Source organism: Cryptomeria japonica, chromosome 1 (assembly GCF_030272615.1).
Source record: "Cryptomeria japonica chromosome 1, Sugi_1.0, whole genome shotgun sequence".
NCBI classification, from domain to species: Eukaryota; Viridiplantae; Streptophyta; class Pinopsida; order Cupressales; family Cupressaceae; genus Cryptomeria; species Cryptomeria japonica.
Genome location: NC_081405.1, coordinates 379,695,985 through 379,713,106, shown reverse-complemented (window position 1 = coordinate 379,713,106; position 17,122 = coordinate 379,695,985).

The following is a 17,122-nucleotide window of genomic DNA, read 5'->3' as shown; positions in this document are numbered from 1 at the left end:
TTTTTATCTTCCACTCCCGACCATAAGAATTTTTTTTGAATTATTTCAATGGCCTCAACAAACTTCCTTGGGATTTTAAACAGATTGAGGGCATAGATAGGCAAATTTTGAAGGGTAGCCTTAAGCATCATCACCTTACCCGCTTGGCTGAGGAGTGCTAATGCCTTTCGTTACACATAACATACGAAAGTAATAATTTTAAACCATGGAATAATAATCATGAATTATGAGATATCTAACAATTATGAGAGATTAAGTCCATTTTATTACACCAACATCAAATGTTCTTAAGTTAATAAGCCTAACAGACAAGATAATCTACACATCCCTAAAATATAGCCGGTGCCAAAGTTTGAATGAACCACATGAAATCATGTTACATTTCATAACACATCTCATACAAGGTTTACATTACAAATATACATTACCCATCACAAATAGAATATCATGATACACCAGTTACATGAATAATATCCAAATTACATATTACAATGATATTCATTGAACATATAGAATAGTTCACATATGCCCCATGATTCCATAACACAAGAATGGAAGAGAAGTATAAGCATCCATCACGCACATGATCAACCACAAGGAATTCCAATGGAAGAAGGCATCAAACCACCTAACCATGTGGAACCAAAAAGGTCCACCCCCTGTTCTTCGAAGAATGAAATATGGCCCCACACTCACTCTAGACCTAGGCCAACACCTACACAACCATGGTAACATAAACATACACAAAGACATAACATATATAAAGACTAAACATCACAAGACATAGGCTTAACCACAAGTTACAAACACATCAGAGGCTTCACACAAGACAAAGGTTAAGGTCCTAGGACACACATAGGGGAAAGTGTCATCACATGTCATCAACAAGGTTTTCCTTGGTAGTCTCTCACTAGACCCCAATTCCCAAGTGACACCCATGTAAAAATGACTCTTCCTTTCGTGAAGACAAGGAATAACGATCATGCCATCTGGCCTTCCCAAACTCATCCTGAGCATGAACTAGCACTCTATGCCATAAGCGGGGCACATTATTAGCTTGTTAATATGAAAAATACTCAACCCCTAAATTCATTAATTAATATTATCATGGGATTAAGGAAACCTCCAATGAGATTCCCTAGTAGCCACTTAGGGCCCCGACACCCACTTGGAAGCCACCCTCCTAGCATGCTCCTAAAACATAGGGATTAAACATAAATCAATTTTTTAGAGAACTCATAAATCTACATGAAAATTTAACACATAGGTTCTATATCTAAATTTGAACCATATTAACAAATTTGATCCATAACACATTACTCAAACCAAATAGATCTCATGAAACATTAATTTTTCCCAACCAATATACCAGGATGTTCGAATACATAAGAAAGAAAGAATAACACATAAAATCCTCAAAATCAATCCAATAGCCTATGGAAAAATCACCATATAAAATTACAGACTTTCAAACAAGCCTCTAATTTGACCCAAACTGACATGAACTTCAAAAACCAAAGTAGAAATGAAAAACTGTGAAGTAGCACTTTTGTTAATTCTTTTAGCGCATGACACTTATTTTGGTGCTTTTACCAATTATTTTAGCACATATACAAATTATTTTAATGATTAAACTAATTCTTTTAGTGTATATGTGGCTTCTTTTAGTGCATATGCTCTCTGTTCTAGCACATTAACAACAAATACTAAAACAAGACACAAAAACAACTTTGATCCCACCAACGGACTCTAGAATGACTCTAAACCCAAAAACTGAGTCATACCCATTTGAGAAGAGGGGTTTTCCTACCTAAAAACATAATTTTACAACCATAATACCAAAAATTAAACACACAAGACAACCAACATAAAAAAAAACCTCTTATAGAAGCGAAACAGACACACCCTTCTCACCAAATTAACAAAACAAAAAATGACAACCCATAATTTTTCCATAATATTTAAGACATAAAGTAAATAGAAAACAAACATTTCTTTTCTTTTTTGAAAGAAAAAATATATAAAGTAGAGAAAAAGATGGGAAGAGCACCAACTTGGAATAAGGTGAATTGGACTAAAAGGGTTGAGGTGAATAGAGATCCTGCACAACCAACTCTTGACATGAAAATCAACCACAAAAAAACCACCCTTCTTCAATGTACACACAAAAATAATAAAATCCAAGAAGAAATCCCAAACCTCCCTCAAACCACACACAAGAAATGCCCCTTCAACTCAAGAACAAGATTCAACCTTCAAAGTCAAAATGCAGACCCTCAACTCTTCCCATTCTTTGATTTTTGAAAACATGAGCAAAACCACCTTCATGAAAATCCTCTCTCCAACCTAAATTCGCACTCTCCCAAAAAAAAAGACCATTCAAAAACCAAATACCACCATTTTCTTACACACCGAGGACCCAAATAACAACTCCCCAATCTAACACAACATCACTCCCCATCAACATTCAAAAGAAAAAGATAATAATTAATAATTACCAAATTACAACTCCAAAATCACCATCAAATATGAAATAAGTAATTAAATCCATAAATAAACATAAATGCTCAAAGATTATAATTCCATAAAATAATATATATATGATATTATAAGACTTACTATATATAAACACATACATACATACATGACATAATTAATTACTTACACATAGGGCTATACATGATAATATTTTTATTATTAAACTCATCCATATAATATCAACCCAAACATAAAGTTAAATAAAATACATCAAACTTAAACCACACAAAACCTGACAAAATGATTCAGACTTAAACACTGAAACTAACAAGACATTGACTAGAGTTAGAATATGATAAGGCCTTATGTCACCTCCACTCAACTACCATTGGGATTAAAGGCACACTCATACCTATGAAACTAGGTAGAGTCAATGCCTAGTACCTACACCCTCCATAACACCAAATGTTTGTACAAAACATTTATATATATAAACATAAGATAAATAAACGGGTCAAAGAGAATCACAACATCACACCCCACTCATAAATGAGTGATGTGACATAGTCCCTTTTACATCCACAATAATAAGACATCATATCAAAGACATAATATCATCAATGCCACCAACACCATATTTAATGTAAATATGAAAATAAGGGTTAACACATGGAAAAACATCATTATAAATAAATATACACCACTTTACATGATAATGAGTAAACATAAATAACCAAACATAAACCTAACATCATTAAATTCCTAAGTATAACATCATCCAATCATAGAGACATAATGTATCAAAAGTCACCATAAAGTGTCCCAACCTAAAGAGTCTAAAATAAGTCCCGTTGATGGGCCTTTCGACACACCTAACACTAGCTAAGTAAAACTAAGCATCTACTGAAAAAGGTAAGGGAGAAGGAATTCCCTACCTTCCAAGGTCTCTTTTGTTGAATCACAAAGCTACAAGGATAACTAATTGTTCATGTGGCTTGTTTCAATCAAGGGGCTTGCTGGTTACAAGTGGAGCATACAAATTGAATCTATACTAAGGAAATAAATCAAAAGATAAACCAGGGTTGCGAGAAAGAAAGTAAATAGAGAAAGAAAATCTTGTAACTATGAAATAGATATATTATGTGTTATGATAATATCAATAACATTCAAGACAACATTGAATACGATTTCCCATTCAATATGCAAGATCATTGATTTACATGAAAATAGAGAAAGATTTTTAAGAACAAGCTTTCCATAATGTCATTCAATCATCATACACCATTGAGATGCACAATATGATTCAAAAAATAACAATGCTTGGAACAATCAAATACCATCTGAAATAAAAGAAGATACCAAGTCATAGGAAAAATACCAATTCCGAAGAACATAATTTATTGATCATGTGATCCGTAAACTGTTTTCATTGATTTAGAAAGCACCAGCAATCATCGATACTACAACTATATTATTGTCTACAAAGATCTTAAAAACTTGAAATTGCATGAAAGGTGAACTTCTAAACTATTGGCCTCAAATCATCAATTCTCAGACCCTTACAATGACTTAGAAAATTACATTTATAGAGCCCCAAATCCTCAAGACTTAAAATAAATCTCGCATAAAACCTTGCTACAAACTAGAGGGAAGCACAATTAACATACAAGTTATTGTGCTTTGGCCTAAATTAAATTTTGAAAAGTGAGTCTTTGTTAGGTGCAGCTGATAGCTGCACTCATTCTTGTAGTGCAAGTTTCTCTTCCTGGGGTGTCGTAGAGCCATGCATGCCAAGTAAACTATTTCTTAGATGTGTTGTTTAAAACTACAGTTTACTCATGAAACACCACTAGTTATACCAATGTTCTACAATTGCTCCTCCTTTGTTAAGATTAATATGAGTGTATCTATAGTTCTCCATATGTTCATTCATTCTTTCTCTTCAATCTCTTGTAGTTCACTAGGTAACACTCAATTGAAGACTGAGGTGGATCTAGAACATACTCTATTCAAAACTTGGAGACCTTGATACTTTCCCTTGAATCCTCCATTTTGTCCACTAAGTTTTCCACCACTTGAGTTGCTTGGTAGGACTGCAAGTTGAGATACACATATCTATCCATTAATAAAGTGTCAAACTTGACCTTCGAAGAGAAATTTTCTATCACATATTGATCCCATTCTCTGAGTACTGATTCTTGGATGAGAAAACCATCTCGTGTACCTGTGAGCACCCACTCTCCCAATATCTTGACAACATATTCCACATCCCCCTTTTGTATCTCTATGAAATATGGGAGTCCTTTCAACATTTTGGCTTCGTACTGGTCAGTTATATCTTTCTTAAACTCTAACCTATAAATGCAATTTTGAAGAATAGCAAGATCTTCACCTCGTAGTAGATCTTCTCATTTGATAACATCCTCTTTGAGATCCTTGATTTTCTTCAAAATTATGATTTTATTTTCTTATTTTTGGGATTGAGCATCCCATTGAGTGAAGAGGGAGATCTTGGCCTTCTCTATAAGGCAAGCATCTTCATATATGTCCATTGTCTCTTGCAAGAAAAGCTTTACCTTAGTTGATTGTTGGCCCATGTATCAATAGTTGCTAACTTATCCTTTGTATCATATAAAGACTTGATCTCCTATGGAGGGAGTGTTGAGGAGGAGGGTTGTGAGTCCACAACCCTAAAATTAAGTGGAAGTGATAATTCCATAAGCACTTGCTTGTATTGTTTTAGTTGAGCTTTGACTTCTTGCTTGGACTTATGTTCCTTTTCTATTCTTGTCTTAATGGTGGCAGTAGCAACATCTAATGTAGAAATATCTCCCCATTTGGTTTGCTTACCAAGGTTCACTTGAGAAACTTGGTAGTCAGCGAGGCCATGCTCTCCACCTTTGTTATTTGGTGTTGGAGTTGCTATGTTTGCCATGACCTCGCTTGACTCACTCGTAGATAGATAATGCAATGTTTTTTCTTTCTTATCTTTCCTAGGAGTTTCAACCATGACATCCTGGAGGGTCACTTTGGACAAGACAATCTTCCTTTTTCTTTCAAAATTAAAAATAAGCCATTAAGGCACATTGGAATCTTGTTGACGACCTTGAAAAGTAACTTGGGCGGTTATTACATAACTATGTGACAACTCATCTTGCTCCTTTTCTTCTTCTTCCTCATGATGTTCTCATTGTAATTGTTCCTTGGGTTCATCATGTTGCAAAGGAGGTTATTGGTGATTTTCTTTTTCTTTTTTCTCCCTCTCTTCCCTTTCATTTTCCTCAACTTTCCTAAGGAGTTCCTTCTAGTCTTAAGGAGTAAGCACCAAGTGTCTATCTTGATAATCTATCTCCATGGGTTCTTCCTGTTGTTCAACCTCTTGTTGTTAGGTGGCATCAATAATTTGATCCTTTTCTTATGTATTTGTCAGAGGTTGTGGAGGGAAGTCATCTTGAGCTATCACTGGTATTTGAGACAAAACACTCTCCCAAATCATGACTCAAAGAAGTATGTTCTTAACTTTGGACCTTTTTCCTTTTGTGAGCTATTATTGTACTAACTTCATTATCTTATTATGTCTCAATATTATGAATCTCAACTTTCTCATGAACAGGTGGTGGTTGTGTGCTTGTAGGAACTTGAGAAGGTGTTGCCTCCTATGCTTGATTTTTTTTTTAAATACCCCTTCTCCTGGAGTTATACCAATTGATATCATCACTGGGGAAATAGAGGCTCGTGGAGTAGAAAGTAAACCAATTGTAATCCCTTGCTTAGATCCCACTTTCAAGGACTTTGATTCTTTGATCTTCTTGTCCAACTTTCATTGCAACTCTTCTTTCTTAGTCACTGACATAGGAGGCTCTTCATCGGTTGGAGTTGGATTTCCCAAATCACTTCTCCTTTTCCTAACATATTCTTGAGTAGTCTTGGACTGAGGGTTACCAGTTGCCTTTCCTTTTTTTCCTCTTTGAGCTCCTTGGGTTACCTCAAATTCTCAACACCAACCATTCCTTGCTCCTTTGAACCACTTGTGCAATGACATTTTTTATTTTCATGTCTTCTAGTTCAGATCTTCTAATCGAAGAAAGGGGTCTTTAATCCACCTTTTCTTCTTCATAGAGGGGGTCTAAAATTATCCCATCATCTTAGAAATCCTTTGGGATATAATCTTCTATATCTATTGCCCTCATTTGGAAAGCGACGAGTATGCAAAACTTCTTCTTCCTCACTTCAAAGCTATCATTCTTACCTGCCCAAAAATATTCTAATGCAGGCCCATGTCCTTGGTATGATTAAAGCATTAAACCTTTCAATTTTCCAAATGGATCAAATAATTCATGAGAATAATCAAACTCCTTAATATTCAATGCTTGGAGCTCATGGACTGATGTCTTGGAAGCGTGCAAAATTTGGGCACTTATAGTGTTCTACAGTGAAGGGAAAACTCACCCCCATTTTATGTTTTAGTGTCATCAGAGCTTGTACTTGCACAATTTTCCTAGAAAAATCAAGAAGCACTACTCTATTGTTGAAATAACAAGGAAGTTAAAAGGATTTCTTGTATACTTTCTTAATTGGATATATGTAGATCTTGGGTTTTGAATGAACCAGGTTCCCCATGTCTCTATCAAAATCATTTGTTCTTTGGACAACCTGTATCCAACATCTCCTGTGAGTCTACATATGACTGCATAAATGAAAGCATCATTTATCCTTTTAAAGTGATCATTTGTTGCACTAAAGGATAATTGAGTATAATATGTCCACACACTCTTGTCATCAAAATTGTCTACTAGTTTCCTTTGATCATTCAATCCTAGGTAGAATCCACTTCTTGCAACCGTCCATACCACATATGAGGTCATAAAGATCCTCTTAGTTTCCAATATACTACAAATTTGATCATGAATGTTATCAGAAATGATTTGAGCCCAATCAAAGTAATGCTTCCCTTTAAGGATGGTAAACATATTGATGAGTGCTCAAAAATAACATTTTAAATCATAGTTTATACTTATAAGCTCTGTACATTTTATTAATTAATGTGTTTGGCAGTATACTACATGCATACACGGGTAAGTGCACCAAGATGGTGAACAAAAAGGGGGGTATAAGTGGACACTTTTTTTCTAAAATTAGCTAAACCTAAACTTGGAGGAGTAATTTGAGACTCGTCCACTCAAAATGAGACTCGTCCACTCAAAATTTAAAGATACCCAAAGAACAAAGATTGTATCACTCTGAATCTAGTTTCCAAACTACTAAAGTTTTTTAAAATTGGACAAGATTAAATGGGTCAAATCTTTCACGCTCACAAAAATGTTCCTATTTTATTCAGCAAAACATAACATAGTGTCTGACATGTATATCAAAACTTTATAGTCGTATTTAGTATTTTGAAAAACCTTTTGGTATAAATATAGTTAAGAGAGAGCACTAGAAATTATGTATTTTTTTGTAATTTTTTGTGGAGTATTTTTTTTAGTGATTTTTCAAAGTGGACGCATCTTGAAAATTAGGTACCTATTCGTGCGCGTCACATAACTTGCACCAAAATAGTAAAGAATTCAATTTTTTTAAAAGTGTAAAGAATGAAGTGTAGAACAATAATATATTTTTTTTAAAATTTGGACAAGTAGTTCAAAAGTTACTAAAAAAATGGTACATGTCTATCTCTAAGAACTCTAGAGACATTGGTAAAAGAAATTCAAGATTAATATGTTAATGTTGCTCAATTTTTTTTTAAAATATATGGTTAGAAAGCTCAGAAGATGGGTGAAATTATAGTGTTAATTTTACATTTACCCACTTGATAACATGTAAACTTGATGACGATGAAGTTGACAAACCAAATTGGAAGAAGAAAACACATAAAAAGGAGGGAAATAAAGCTCACAAACCTCAACCTTGCTATCCAAGGCTAAGTACAAGGCAAAACACATACACATTTTTATAAAATAAAAAATGTGCATGTTATTAAAAAAAATAAAAAACGCATACGCATTTTGTTTAGTAAGGAAAATGCATACACTTTACTATTAGTAGGAAAAATGCATTATGTTTAGTAAGGAAAATGCGTACATGCTTTGCTTACATAAAATTAGATTAGTAACACGAACTTATATGCAATTCATTTAGCATTCCCTTAATTTTTTCAGTAGGATATATACATAAAATATAACATTTAAGCTATACTTTAAGTTATATTTTATGTATATAATGTCAGGATGTTTGAGAGTGGTTTCAGATCTCTAGGAGTCATAATGCAGATTCAAGATCTTAGGAATCTTATAATTGTTTAGACTTAGTCAAATTTCAGTAGTTAATGGGTGTATATCATCATTCTCTTTCTATCTCTCTATCTCACACTCTTTGTCTCCTATAAGCTCTAGACCTATCTATTTTTCTATCTCTGTTCTCCTCCTTTCACCTCTCTCTATCTCACTCTATCATCTCTCCCCAAGCTCTAGATCTTATAATTTATTAGACAATCAATTTTAGTAATCGTTAAGCTCTTATTATCACTCTCTCTCTCTCTCTCTATTTCACTCACTTTATCTTCCTCCATCTCTAGACCTATCTCTTTTCCTATGACTCCCCCTCTCCCCTTCTTTCTGCCATCTCTCTATCTCACTATCTCCTCTCCTTAAATATTTAAACCTATCTATCTCACCCTTCTTTATATCTCCTCTCTCTCTCTCTCTCTCTCTCTCTCTCTCTCTCTCTCTCTCTCTCTCTCTCTCTCTCTCTCTCTCTCTTCCTACATACATCCCCTCTCCCTCTCTACCTCTACTTCTCTACATACCTCTCCTTCTCTCTCTCTCCCTTTCTCTTTGTCCCACCTTCCCATGCTCTGTCTCTACTTCCTATCTCCCCTCTCCCTCTCTCCATATATCTTTACCTCCCTTCCTCCCCACCTCTATTCATCTTCATAAATCTCTCTCTCTCTCTCTCTCTCTCCTTCCCTCTCTATTTTTCTTTATCTCACACTCTTAATCTCCCCTCTCCTTCTCTCTACCTACGTCTCTTTTCATCCCTCTCTACTTTTAACTCTCTACCTCATTACCTTCACACTATTCTATCTCTCTCTACCTCTCCATCCCTTTCTCTACCTCTCTCCCTCCTTCCCTCTTCACACACACACTCTCTCTCTAACTAATTATCTCTATCTACCCTCCCTCGCTCTAAATATCTCCTCCACTTTTGTCTATCTCATCTCTCTATGTCTCTCCTTCTCTCTGCACCTCTCTCTCTATCTAGGCATTTAGATAAATAGTGTAAATGGGGAATGAAAAAAGGTAGGTAGACATAGATAAGTAGAGAGAAATAGAAAGAGGGAGAGGTAGAGATATAGGTAGGGAGGAAGAGAGATGTAGGTTGAGGAAAAGGTAATAGAGAGGAAATGAGAGAGATAGAAACATGTGAGATATACAAAAGTGGAGGGGAGAGTTGCAGCGAGGGAGAGAAGGAGAGGTATTCAAAGAGAGGTAGGGTAGATAGAGATAACTATTTAGAGTGAGAGGGATATTAGAGAGAGAGAGAGAGAGAGAGAGAGAGAGAGAGAGAGAGAGAGAGAGAGAGAGAGAGAGAGAGAGAGAGAGAGAGAGAGAGAGAGAGAGAGAGAGAGAGAGAGAGAGAGAGAGAGAGAGAGAGAGAGAGAGAGAGAGAGAGAGAGAGAGGGGGGGGGGAAGATAAATGGATAGAGAGAGATGAGATAAATACATAAAGAGAGGGGATATAGAGAGTATATATAGATGGGTAAGTAGAGAGGTGGAGGGAAGGAGGGAGGGATGTATGAATAGAGAGAGGAAGAGAGAGAGAGGAAGAGGGAAGATAGTGATAAGTTGAGAGGGGGGAAATAGTTAAAGAGAGGTGGAGAGGGAAGGAGATAGAGATAGGTGAGATATACAAAAGTGGAGGGGAGAGTTGGAGTGAGGGAGATAAGGATAGGTATTCAAAGAGAGGGAGGGAAGGAGAGGTATTCTTTACTCCGCCTCTCTATCTTACCCATCTATCTATACTCTCTATCTCCCAGGTCCCTTTACGTATTTATCTCCTCTATCTCTATGGATATCTATCTTCCCTCCTCTCTTTATCTCCCCTCTCCCTCTCTCTACCTACCTCTCTTTCCATCCCTCTCTAATTTTATCTCCCCTAACTCTCTACCTCCTTCCCTCCATTCTACTATTTATCTCACCTCACTGTCTTTCTCAAGATCTCCCTTTATCTCTCTTCCTCCCTCCTTCCATCTCCATACTCTCTCTCTCTCTATCTACTTATCTCTATCTACCCAACCTCTCTTTGAATACATCTTCTTCTCTCCCTCACTCCAAGTCTCCCCTTCACTTTTGTATACATTACCTCTCTATCTCTCTCCTTCCCTATCCATCTCTCTATATCTATTTCCCCCCTCTCAAATTATCAATATCTTCGCTCTTCCTCTCTCTCTTTCTCTATATATCTCTCCCTCCCTACAAGACCTCTATTTATATCATTTAATCTATCTCCCAAACCTTTCCTTACCACTTATATCAATCTCACTCTCTCCCCACTCTCTCTATATGAATTTTTTCTCAACCTACATCTCTTTCCTTCCCTACCTATATTTATGCCTCTCTCTCTTTCTGTTTCTCTTTACTTATCTATGTCTACCTACCTTATTACACTCCCCCAATAAACTAGTTATCTACATACCTAGATAGATAGAGAGGTGAAAAGAGAAGGAGAGAGATATGGAGAGGCTCAAGATAGACATAAGTGGAGGGGATATTTAGAGAGAGAGAGAGAGAGAGAGAGAGAGAGAGAGAGAGAGAGAGAGAGAGAGAGAGAGAGAGAGAGAGAGAGAGAGAGAGAGAGAGAGAGAGAGAGAGAGAGAGAGAGAGAGAGAGAGTGAGTGAGTATGAAGGGAGGGAGGTAGAGAGTTAGGGGTGTTAAAAGTAGAGAGGTAGGTAGAGAGAAGGAGAGGGGAGATAAATAAAAATAGAGAGGGAAGGAGGGAAGGAGGAAGTGAGAGAGACAAAAGTAGAGAGAAAGATTTATGAAGATGAATAGAGGTATGGAGGAAGGGAGGTAGAGGTATGTGGGGAGAGGGAGAGGGGAGATAGGGAAGTAAAGAAAGAGCATGGGAGGGAGACAAAGAAAATATATATATATATATATATATATATATAGAGAGAGAGAGAGAGAGAGAGAGAGAGAGAGAGAGAGAGAGAGAGAGAGAGAGAGAGAGAGAGAGAGAGAGAGAGAGAGAGCTTAGTGATTACTAAAATTTGATTAAATATGAGAAATTATAAGATTTAGAGTTTGGGGAGAGAGGAGAGAGTGAGATAGAGAAAGGTGAAGAGAGGAGGAGAGAGATAGGAAAATAGATAAGTCTAGATCTTAGGGGAGACAAAGAGTGTGAGATAGAGATATAGAAAGCGAATGATGATATAAGCTCACTATTTATTGAAATTTGACTAAGTCTGAAAAATTATAAGATCTCCTAAAATCTAGAATCTGCATTATGACTCCTATAAATCCGAAACCACTCTCAAACATGCTGACAATATTTATATAAAATATAACATAAAGTTTAAGAATTAATTCTTCTAAATCCAATTTAGTTAGTTAATTTTAATTAATTAACTTGACCAAAGTGATTCCTACAAATCACTTTTCCTAATCTCCACTTAATCTAATTAATTCTTCTAGAAGCCTGATTATCATTATTCCTCAATTTTTAATTCCTCCACTCATTCTCTCTCCTCTTGTCAAATCCTCCTAACTTATCCACTTTCTCTATAATCTCTCATTAATCCACCTAATCTCCCCTCTTAATCACTTGCAAAATCCTAATCATCATGATTAGGAGCAAGTCAACCTCTTAACATAAATGGCTTGTCTCCACTCACCTTCCAAACCTTAAATACACCAACTTTGGTCATTTCAAGGATTTCAAATTCTTCCAAAAGAGAAAATATAACTTATACTTGAATGTTATATTTTATGTACATATATCTTTCTGAAAAAACTAAGGGAATGCTAAATGAATTGCATATAAGTCCATGTTACTAATCTAACTTTATGTAAGCAAAACGCATACACTTTTTTCTTACTAAACATAACGTTTTTTTCTCACTAAACATAATGCGTACAAGTTTTTCTTACAAAACATAATGCATACGCGTTTTCGTTACTAAACATAACATGTATACATTTTTCTTACTAAACATAACAAGACTATGTTTTTTTATTTTTTAAAAACACATACATGTTTTGGCTTTGATTTTTTGAGCCTTAACACGTATGCAGTTTTTGAATTTATTGAAAACACGATCACATTTCGTCCGTTTTAGGCATTTTTTTTTGTTGGTGTCCGATTTTTTGTTCACCATCTGGGTGCACTTACCTACATGTTTACTTATTTTGCTCTTATACTTTTCTAATAAGAAGATATATATTAGAAATGGTATTTTTTATTAAATGTATCACTTTCATGGTTAAATTAATGGAGAAGTAACTGATATTCAGGATCTTTGCTCTTATGTTTTGTTCTAATTTTTTGGAAATGTTTTCAGTTATTTCAAGATGTGGAGCTGTAAACACTTTGTTCAACAATGTGGAATGTCTGGTCACACTTTTTGATCACTCTAGCTAGACAATGCAACAGGTCTCTTCAAGTTTACTTTCATTGGTTGTTCATGAAACTTCCAGTTTCATCTGAAAAAATAAAGCATTGTGATTAAGGATATTAAGTCTTCAACAATTTAGTTAGTAGTCGTTACTCATCTAGGTGGGTAACGCATGAAACTTTGTCTTACTCCCTCCTGAGAGACAATTTCAAAGCAAGCTCGATGATGATTTAGAATCTTGGTGTTTAAGGATCCCACCAGAGGATGAGCAGGGCCCACTCAACCAAAGGGAGGTGATCCTAAGCTGTTTCTTTGTTTCTATTTAGTTGTTGTATGTTTGCTTTAGTTATTTCTCTTTTTGCAAGTTCATATTCATTGAAAATTAAAAAATCCTTACCAATAAATATCTTGCATTTGTAGATCCTTTATAATCATGATTAAAGATAGATTGATTCCCTTATGGATGTTTAGATTCATGTTTTATTTAGTTTAGTTTGAATTCATTAATTATTGCATTTTAGTTTCAGATTTTATTAGTAAGCGACAATGGTGATGAAAGTAGTAATTAGAAAGAAGCTTTATTGAACTCATTCATGGAATTTAGTTTATTTTGAATGTTCTTTAGAATATAATTCTGATTTCCTACAAGCATAAAATATATTTCATTTCTCAACAAAGTATAATAGAATTTGAATTTATATGTTGTAGATTAGATCCAATTTCAACTTTAGTTAGAATATTCCATGAATTAGTTTTAATCAAGTTTTGTTTGTATTGCGCAAAATTACCAAAGTCTCTTTTAGGATAGATTTAGCACTTCAAGTTTCATTTATGTTAAAATAGAGAAGCACTCTTAGCATAGAACTTATTTTTTAGAAATTGATCTTGAGAGCTCCTAACAGAGCATGACCAAAGTGCGACTCACTGTTTTTAGTGCAAAACCCCCCAACTTGAATACATCCTTATCGCATATAGCTCTAAAACATACTCGGTTTGATAAATGAAAAATTAAATGATGCAAGTTGTGACATCAACGACCTCGCCCATCATTTTTGGTATCGTTGCTGGGGAAATAAAAGATCTAGCTATCGAAGTTTGAAGCCTTAGTGTTGATAAGGAAAGTATTTTAGTTGTTGATGAGAAGAGCCAAATATCCTTTCAAAATATTTCTTCCAAGGCATTATAATATGATAAAGTGCAATCTCAAGGCTTTGAAACATCTGAAGAACAATAAGAACAATTTAAAGAACAACAGGAATGATTTGAACAACAACAACAAGAAATGGGTGATCGTTTAGCAGCCGAAGATCCCCCACCTAATAAGACATTCTCATATCCTATTAATTTGAACATAAGAGATGATGAGTTTCCTATGAAAAACATTTCACCCTCTATTTTACCTAATTTTAGAGGAAAAAATTCTAAAGATCTTGATCAATTTCTCTTTGAGTTTAAAGTCCTTTGCCAAACTTATTATTATACATCTGATAAGCAAAAGTTGAAATTGTTTCCTTCTACTCTAAAAGAGTTAGCATTATGATGGTTTATGGGTTTACGTGCTGGTTCAATCTCAACATGGTAGGAGATAGAAACTGTATTCTTGGATAAGTATCAAGATTATTGTCTATTTCAAATGAAGCAAATGGAAGATGAAAGTTTGGAAAATTATATTGATAGGTTTCAATTTGTACACAAAAGATGTGCTGATGGACTGAATGATAAAATTACTAAGACAATTTTCCTAAGGAAAATTGATGATGAGTATAGAGAAGCTTTGAATTTGATGGGAAAGGGGGATATTAATAAGCTTCCTTTGGAGGATATTATTGGTATATGTAGAAATTACTCTAGGACTAGAGTTTGAACTAGGGACTCTAGAAGAAACAAAGCTTTAGCTCTTGATGTATCACAAGTAATGGAGGAAATAAAAAACTTGAAAACTAACATACTCCTTTATCTTAATACTCAGGTAGAATAAAAGAACACCAAGCTTTTAGCCATCTGTTGTTCAAAGTGTAGGGGAAAAAATCTTTTGAGGGAATGTCCATTGAATCAAATTGATCTTTATGAAATTTGTGAGAAACATCATGCAACAAGCTCTTGTAATATTTTACTATAGATTAAAAATCATTTGAAGAAACCTTTTATAGTGGAAGAAGAGCTTAATTATGTTGGAAAAAGATCTTATAATTCAGGGTTTAATACCTATTTAGGAAAATATGGCCCTATAAACAATTGGAATTCAAATCAATGGCAAAATGTAAATCAGTGGACCCCTCCATATGCAATGCAACCACCTCCTACATCCTAGGGAGCTCCAAAGTGGATTAGTCCTCAATGGAACCAATCACAGTGGCAACTAAATTAACCACTGTGGCAACCACAATAGTAGCCTAATCCACCACCATGGTAGCAAAATCAACTGCAATTTCTACCTTGGCAGAATCAAGGGGCAAAACAACCTTAGGGATGACCTCCACCTCTTATCACTGGGCCTAATCCTACCAATGAGAAAGTAAATCAACTTTAGATACTAGCACAACCAGTTCCAAACCCAAAGAACAACCATCCTCAACAAACATTTAACATGGATTCTAATCCTCCTTGTTTAAATGTAATAGAAGTTGATGATAATAAAGGAATCATAATGTTCCTTCAAAAATTATTGACTTAGACAAGTAGTGGGAGAAGAGTGAAGAGACTTAGGTAAAATATCAAAGTTTTGATAATGTGAAGAAAGTAAGTGATAAAGTGTTGGCAATTGACACTCATCCGATGATTTCTGGTGACCGATTTTTGGTTTAGGATTGTCATTGATGGAAAATATTTATGGAGATTTGTTCTAGTGGTCATGATTCTTCCTATCCAAAAGTAGGTGTTAACCAGTAGCATGCTAACTAGTATTCCAAGAAGAACAAAGCATTTTTGGGTTTGGATGCTTTCTGGTGATTGTGGTGCATTGAATCATGTTCTTGTTGATTACGCTAACTTAGATACACCATTTTATCATCATTGTGGTGATCCACATTAATCTTTTTGGATCCGGTCAAGCCGACATGTATCTACACGTTACACCTTCAGGCCGAGATGATGCATGACATATTTTTGGGTGTCGGTATATAATTTTGATGTGGGTAATCATTTTTGGTGGATGATGTGAATTAATTTGAGGGAGAGGTGATCAAGAATTGGTTTTGGTGTAGTTTCACGTGCACATTCTTGATCTGGTAGCTTACTGAGACAGTGTACAGGGTAGAACAAGGAAGGTGATCCAGTCAGTGTTTTTGCACTTAACTAGAACTCATCCAAGCATAATAGTTTCTATTTATGAGTTCATACATTGTAATTCATCATTGTAATATTTGTGTAAGTTAGTGAGGCTTCTCTAAGGGTTGTAGCCTTCTGGGTTATTGTAATTGAGTAGTGATCTCTAGGCAGTGTGCCTGAATGCCTATACATTTTCCATTTTTTATATTATTTTTCTACTGGCCATAGTGGAATAATATTGTGGGTTCAAATCCCACCACAATTTTTCCCATTTGGGTTTCCATGTAAAAATACTAGTGTTATGATCTTGTGGTTGTTTGTTATTTGTTTATGTATTTCAGTTTTAAGTGTATGCTTCCGGTGGTTAAAAGTTAAGTATGAAAATTTGTCAACCAATAGATCACTGATTCATCCCCCTCTCAGAGATCACTGATTCACCCCACTCTCAGCGATATTTGATTCCAACAATTGGTATCAGAGACTAGTACCTCTGAAGAAGCCTAACTGCTTGAGGAAGCTCTAGAAGTTTGACTCAATGGATTCCGGTTTTCAGAGACAACTCAGTGTGGCACTTGAGGATCTTGATGTAGCTAGAAATGAGATCTATACCTTGAAGAAGAACCTAAATGCTATTAATGATTTCATTAATGACCTAAAGGATCAAGAAAATGTCTCTAGAGAGAAGAGGAAGGAATTAATGGACAAGCTGAAGGAGAAAGAAGATCGGATCATGGAATACCATGATAAAGCTGATGAAGTTAACA